Below are 6,674 nucleotides of genomic sequence, written 5' to 3' on the forward strand. Positions count from 1 at the left end.
ATGCTGTTCTCATGATACTGAGGGAATTCTCATGAGATGTGATGGTTCTATAAGGGGCATTTCCCTGCTTCGTTCTGCATTCCTCTCTCCTGCCACCATGTGAAGAAGGACGTGCTTGCTTCCACTTCTGCCATGACTCTAAGTTTCCTGGGGCAGGCTCCTCAGCAATGCAGAACTGTGAGTCAGTTAAACCTCTTTCCTTTATAAATTACCCAGTCTCAAGTATTTCTTTATAGCAGTGTGAGAATGGACTAATACAACTTCTAACTTAAAGAATAATGCTGACATAACAGTTTGTGACTTTGGCTGTAGAACATAAAACTCACTGCAGCTTCCACCTTCTCTCTCTCTGTCTCTGGGATCATGAGCTCTGGGGGAAGCCAGCTGCTGTGCCATAAGCAGCCCTGCAGGAAGGTCCATGTGGCTGAGAACTGAGGCCTTCTGGGACCAGACAACAAGGAACTAGGCCTTTTCCAACAGCCATGTGACTGATCCATGTTTCTTGTGAATCCTCAGCCCCAGTGAAGCCCTCAGATGAAGCAGCCCTTGACTGACAACTGGACTGCAACCTTGTGAGAGGCCCTGAGCGAGAAGCACTCAGGGAAACCTCTCCTGGATTCCTAACCATTGGAAACTGTGGGAGATGATGAATATTTGTTGTTTTGAGCTAAATTTTATACAATTTGTTACACAATCATAAATAAACAATACATTTTCACAAGACAGGATGTATTATTACACGTTAAATTGCATTTGCTCCAAATGTATCATGTCATTATTTTTGAGAACAAAGGTCACGCTCGGCCGGTGGAGTGCGGTGGCAGTCACCATGCCGCACTGCAGTGTCGACACCACCATTCACGGGGACCCTCTGGTGCAGTCTCCTGGTGAGTAGCTGGGACTACAGGCATGAACCACCATGCCTGACTAATTCCTCTAATATTTTTGTAGAGACAGGGGTTTTGCTGGGCGATCTTGAACTAAGGTCGGCAATCCTGCCTTCCCCTGCCTTCCCACGAAGTGCTAGGATAGCAGTCATGAACCTACATCTGGCTAAAGTAATTATAAGACATTAAACATGTAACTTAGTTTAAAAGGTAGGAGAATTTCCATGGCGAGAAAGAGGATGTAGTTTAATACGTTACCGTAGATCACTTTACTTGAACTTCCAATTTCCCTACTGTGTGCTTAATTAAACACAAAGGAAGATCAAAAGCTTGCTAGGCTGATTCTATGATGGCTAACAGCCAGCTCCTGGCCATTCACCTTCTCCCAGTGATTCATGGCTCTGTGTGGGTGCTGTTGAAGAGATTGTGAAATATAATTAAAGAATAGGTGGTAGGCTTTAGGCAGTTTCTCCCTGCTTGGACTGTCCACAATTAAGGTGAGTATATGAAGGACTGGGTTCTTCTTGAGCACAGAGAAATGCAGTGTGAGGAGGATTCAGCATGGGGTTTCTCCACCATAGGGCTTTGAAAATGAAGAGGCTGGGCCAGGTGAAGTGGTTCCGCGGCATAATCCCAGCACTTTGGGAGGAGCGAGGCAGGAGGATCAAAGAGGTCAAGGAGATCAAAGGCCATCTGGCTAGCAATTGGCTCCCTGTCTCTACTAAAAAATACAAAAAAACTCTCTGCTCTCATGTTGGCCCATGGTGGTGCCTGTAGTCCCAGCTACTTGGGAGAGCTGAGACAGGAAGAATAGCATGAACAGGGAGGTGGAGCTTGCAGAGTGAGCCAGGTGCACCACTGCACTCCAGCCTGGGCTACAGAGGCTGAGACTCTGCCAAAAAAAAAAAAAGAGGGGGCTGTGGCCCAGGAAGGCATTTTGGTGAATGGGAGATTGAAGCGGCCTCATTCTCTATAAGTGACAGCCAACAAAAAGGAACAGGGACTTGGTCTTTACAACTGTAAAGCGTTCCGCCTCTGTATAAAAGGGGAGGATTCAGAAATGCAAACACAGCTTTTGGAAGCCCAGAACGAAGATTCTATCACATCTTGTCCAATTTCTGACCAAGGGCTGAAGCATAGTAACATTTGCTTTACCAGAATTTGCATTGACACAAATGAATTGATGATTGATATGCACTGGGTTACATAAAAATAAAATCTTCTGAACTTTTTTTCAGTGTTTTTACACTTTATAATAATTATCTGTGATGCAATTTAATACACTCGTATTTCATTCAGTCAGTCAACAAAAATGAATTGTAGTGCCTGTGATGGACCGTTGTCCATGTGCCATGCCGTGCCTGACACTCCAGAAGTTTCCCAAGACAGAGGTGAAGACACTGGGTATTTTAGGTGGAGAAAATAACACCTCTGACTGAGGCGGGACCACTGTGAAGAGGACAGTCACATAGCAGGTCATGGGACAGTGCTACTGTCACAATTCAGAATGACAGTCAGGGTGGGGCTAGGAGAGGAGGTCTGAAGAATAGAGAGGAGGACTGAGGAAGGGCTGGAGGCATGAGCGGTGAGGAAAAGGAGCAGAGGAAAGGAATTCAGCAACCCAAATTCTTAGATTTAAACCACATTGTTTATGGATTTCAATATATCCATCTACAAGAACCCTAGCAGAGGGTGTCGCTTCAGCAGTTGGCCCTTTAATACCTCAGGTCTGCCTAAAACTAATATATGGTTTACTATGTTAATCGGAACTGCAAAAATACTAAGCGTTCCTATAAAATATACACAACACCGTAGAAGTGGATACTTCCCTGAAAACAGGCAGTGCTGAGCACTGGTGAGGGGGCACTGTGACTGCATTGAACAGTTGCAACTGTGAGGTGAATAGTCTGTACTGGCTCGTGGTTGCAACATATAATAGCAGGTATTTCATGTATTGAGGAAATATCCTGGACTCACCCAAAGGGAAACTCAGTGCTATGGAATGATGGTAAATTTAAAAATCGACCAGGGAGTCACGAATACATTGTTTGTGAAAGTGAAATTTAGGAGTTTTGTGAGTCCTGTTGTAACACTTTGCACACATTTATAAATCAAGGGACCAAAGTCACATTTTTTGCGATTAGATTCGATCATTGAGTTTGGGGTGCTATACCTTTGTGTATTTGGCAAACAAACAGCAAACTGGTCTCTATTCTGTATAGCTCAGGCACCTTTCCAGATTAAAAAAAAAAAGTCTCTATACCTTCATTTCCCAGAGTAGCTCAGTCTCTGGCACCAAGCTTACGTGAGGGTGGTTTCTTCTAGAAAGAGTCAGGGGACAGGTAACGAGTGGGAGGCACGGAGTCCAGTTCAGGGATGGAGATTCCGCGATGAAAGAGTGAAGGAGGGAAGGGACCGGAGCCCATGCTGGGGTTCTCCCTGGTTTCTCAGACAGCTCTAGGCCCAAGACTCAGGGGAGGCGGTGAGACAGAGCGCTTGGCACAGGAGGAGCGGGGTCAGGCAGAGTCCCGGGGCCTGAGTGTGTGTGACTCTCAGAGTTATAAGGCACCGAAGGCGGTGTATAGTTGGGGAGTCCCAGTGGGGTTGTCCACACATTTTCTCTTCTCACAACCTGCGTCGTGTCCTTCTTCCGGAATACTCACGACTGGGCTAAATGCCATACATTTGGGTGTCGGGTTTCTAGGAGCCTTAGTAAGCGTGCTTGCGAGGTCCCGTTCAAAGTCCCCACTGCACAGGACAGGTCCCAGACGCACCAGGATGGCGTTAGGCAGCACCCCCGAACCCTCCCCTCCTGCTGCTCTCAGGGGTCCTGGCCCTGACCCAGACCTAGGCTGGTAGTGCAGGGTCGGGAGGAAGCTCTTCTGCGGGAGGATGGGGCCCCGCCAGGGGACAGGGGCTCAGGAGCGCAGGGAGGGAGAGTGGGGTGCAAACTCTCTCCTCGCCCAGGCTCCCGCCAGCGAGGGTATTTCTGCACCTCCATGTCCCGGCGGCCCAGCCGCGGGAGCCCCTTCATCGCCGTGGGCTACGTGGACGACACGCAGTTCGTGCGGTTCGACAGCGACGCCGAGGTCCGAGGATGGGTGCCCGGGCGCCGTGGGTGGAGCTGGGGAGGTCATTGTTGGACGGAACACACAGGGCATGGTGCAGGCACAGGTGCTGGTGGGGCCTGCAACGGAACCTGCGCGGCTACTACAACCGGAGCGAGGCCGGTGAGTGACCCCGGCCCGGGGCGCAGGTCACGACCCCTCCACATCCCCTACCTACGGACGGCCCGCGTCGCCCCGAGTCTCCGGGTCCCAGATACACCCCAGGCGCGGGTTTGGGGCCGCCCGGCCAGGGGAGAGCCCAGGCGCCTTTACCCAGTTTCATTTTGGGGTGGGCCGTCCCCGCGGTTTGGGTTGGTGAGGGCGAGACTCGGTGGGCGGGGCTGACCGCGGGGGCGGGGCCAGGGGTCTCACACCCTCCAGACGATGTGCAGCTGCGACGCAGGCGGCGGGCGTCTCCCTCCAGGGGTATCACCAGGTCCGCCTGACGGCAGGATTACATGCGCCCTGAACGAGGACCTGCGCTCCTGGACCGCCCGGCGGACATGGCTGACTCGAGCACCCGGCGCAAGTGGGAGGCGGCGGATGTGGCGGAGCAGAGAGCCTACCTGGAGGCCGAGGTGCGGTGGCTCCGCAGATACCTGGAGAACAGGAAGGAGGCGCTGCAGCGGGTACCACACGGGCCACAGGCGCCTCCTGATGCATGCAGCAGATCTCCGGGCTGGCTCCCACGGGAGGGAGACAGGTGGGACCAACACTAGAATATCACCCTCCCTCTGAATTACCGGTGAGAATCCTCCTGGGTTTCAGATCCTGTATTGCAGTGTTTTCAGGGTTAAAGCATATGACACAGTGGGATAAAATCTCTAGGGAATGAAGGGCAGGATCCCTTGAATGCCTGATTAGAGTTTGGGCATACCAGCAGCAGCCTTGGGCCCGTGACCTTTTCCTCCTCAGGCCCTGTTCTCACTTCACACTCAATGTGTGTGGTAGTCTTGAGTCCAGCTCCTCTGAGTCCCTCAGCTCTCACTCAGGTCAGAGCAGAAGTCACTGTTCCTCTCCTCAGGGTCAAGCAATTTTCCACGAATAGGAGAGATTCTCCCAGGTGCCTGTGTCCAGGATAGTGTCTGTTCTGTGCTCCCTTCCCCACCCCAGGTGTCCTGTCCATTTCAAGATGGCCACATGCTAGTGGAGTGTCCCAAGGACAGATGCAAAATGCCTGAATTTTCTGACTCTTCCCATCAGACCCCTCAAGACACACATAGACCCACCACCCCATCTCTGACCATGAGGCCACCCTGAGGTGCTGGGCCCTGGGCTTCTACCTCAAGTGGAGATCACACTGACCTGGCAGCGGGATGGGGAGGAACAAACTCAGGACACAGAGCTCGTGGAGACCAGGCCTACAGGGGATGGAACCTTCCAGAAGTGGGCGGCTGTGGTGGTGCCTTCTGGAAAGGAGCAGAGATACACCTGTCATGTGCAGCATGAGGGTCTGCCCGAGCCCCTCACCCTGAGATGGGGTAAAGAGGGAGATGCGGGTGTCATGTCTCTAGGGAAAGCCGGAGCCTCTCTGGAGACCTTTAGCAGGGTCAGGACCCCTCACCTTCCCCTCTTTTCCCAGAGCCGTCTTCCCAGTCCACCATCCCCATCGTGGGCATCATTGCTGGCCTGGTTCTCCTTGGAGCTGTGGTCACTGGAGCTGTGGTTGCTGCTGTGATGTGGAGGAGGAAGAGCTCAGGTGAGGAAGGGGTGAGGAGTGGGGTCTGAGATTTCTTGTCTCACTGAGGGTTTCAAGCCCCAGGTAGAAGTGTACCCTGTCTGGTTACTGGGAAGCACCATCCACACTCATGGGCCGACCCAGCCTGGGCCCTGTGTGCCAGCACCTACTCTTTTGTAAAGCACCTGTTACAATGAAGGACAGATAGATCACCTCGATTACGGTGGTGATGGGACCTGATCCCAGCAGTCACAAGGGAAGGTCCCTGCTGAGGACAGACCTCAGGAGGGCAGTTGGTCCAGGACCCACACCTGCTTTCTTCATGTTTCCTGATCCTGCCCTGGGTCTGCAATCACACATTTCTGGAAACTTCTCTGGGGTCCAAGACTAGGAGATTCCTCTAGGACCTTATGGCCCTGACTCCTTTCTGATATCTCACAGGACATTTTCTTCCCATAGATAGAAAAGGAGGGAGCTACTCTCAGGCTGCAAGTAAGTATGAAGGAGGCTGATCCCTGAGATCCTTGGGATATTGTGGTTGGGAGCCCATGGGGGAGCTCACCCACCCCACAGTTCCTCCTCTAGCCACATCTCCAGAGGGATCTGACCAGGTCCTGTTTTTGTTCTACTCTAGGCAGTGACAGTGCCCAGGGCTCTGATGTGTCTCTCACGGCTTGTAAAGGTGAGATCCTGGGGGGCCTGATATCTGTGGGGCGTTGGGGGGAACAGTGGACGCAGCTGTGCTATGGGATTTCTTTGAGCATGTGATGGGCTGTTTAAAGTGTCACTCCTCACTGTGACGGATGTGAATTTGTTCATGAATATGTTTTCTATAGTGTGAGACAGCTGCCTTGTGTGGGACTGAGAGGCAAGATTTGTTCACGCCTTCTCTTTGTGACTTGAAGAACCCTGACTTTCTTTCTGCAAAGGCACCTGAATGTGTCTGTGTTCCTGTAGGCATAATGTGAGGAGGTGGGGAGAACACCCCATCCCCGTGTCCAC

At 51.9% G+C, this 6,674-nt stretch overlaps 1 pseudogene across 1 annotated transcript; it reads left to right on the forward strand.

Moving 5' to 3' along the window:
• Positions 1-3,675: 3,675 nt before the first annotated feature.
• LOC116268486 lies at positions 3,676-6,645 on the forward strand (annotated as a pseudogene). The gene is made up of 9 exons (XR_004181314.1): positions 3,676-3,742; positions 3,855-4,113; positions 4,358-4,623; positions 4,694-4,697; positions 5,198-5,475; positions 5,577-5,693; positions 6,132-6,164; positions 6,307-6,354; positions 6,509-6,645. The product of XR_004181314.1 is annotated as a patr class I histocompatibility antigen, A-2 alpha chain-like (transcript).
• The last annotated feature ends 29 nt before the right edge of the window (positions 6,646-6,674 follow it).

Source organism: Papio anubis, unplaced genomic scaffold (genome assembly GCF_008728515.1).
Source record: "Papio anubis isolate 15944 unplaced genomic scaffold, Panubis1.0 scaffold1674, whole genome shotgun sequence".
Lineage (NCBI taxonomy): Eukaryota > Metazoa > Chordata > Mammalia > Primates > Cercopithecidae > Papio > Papio anubis.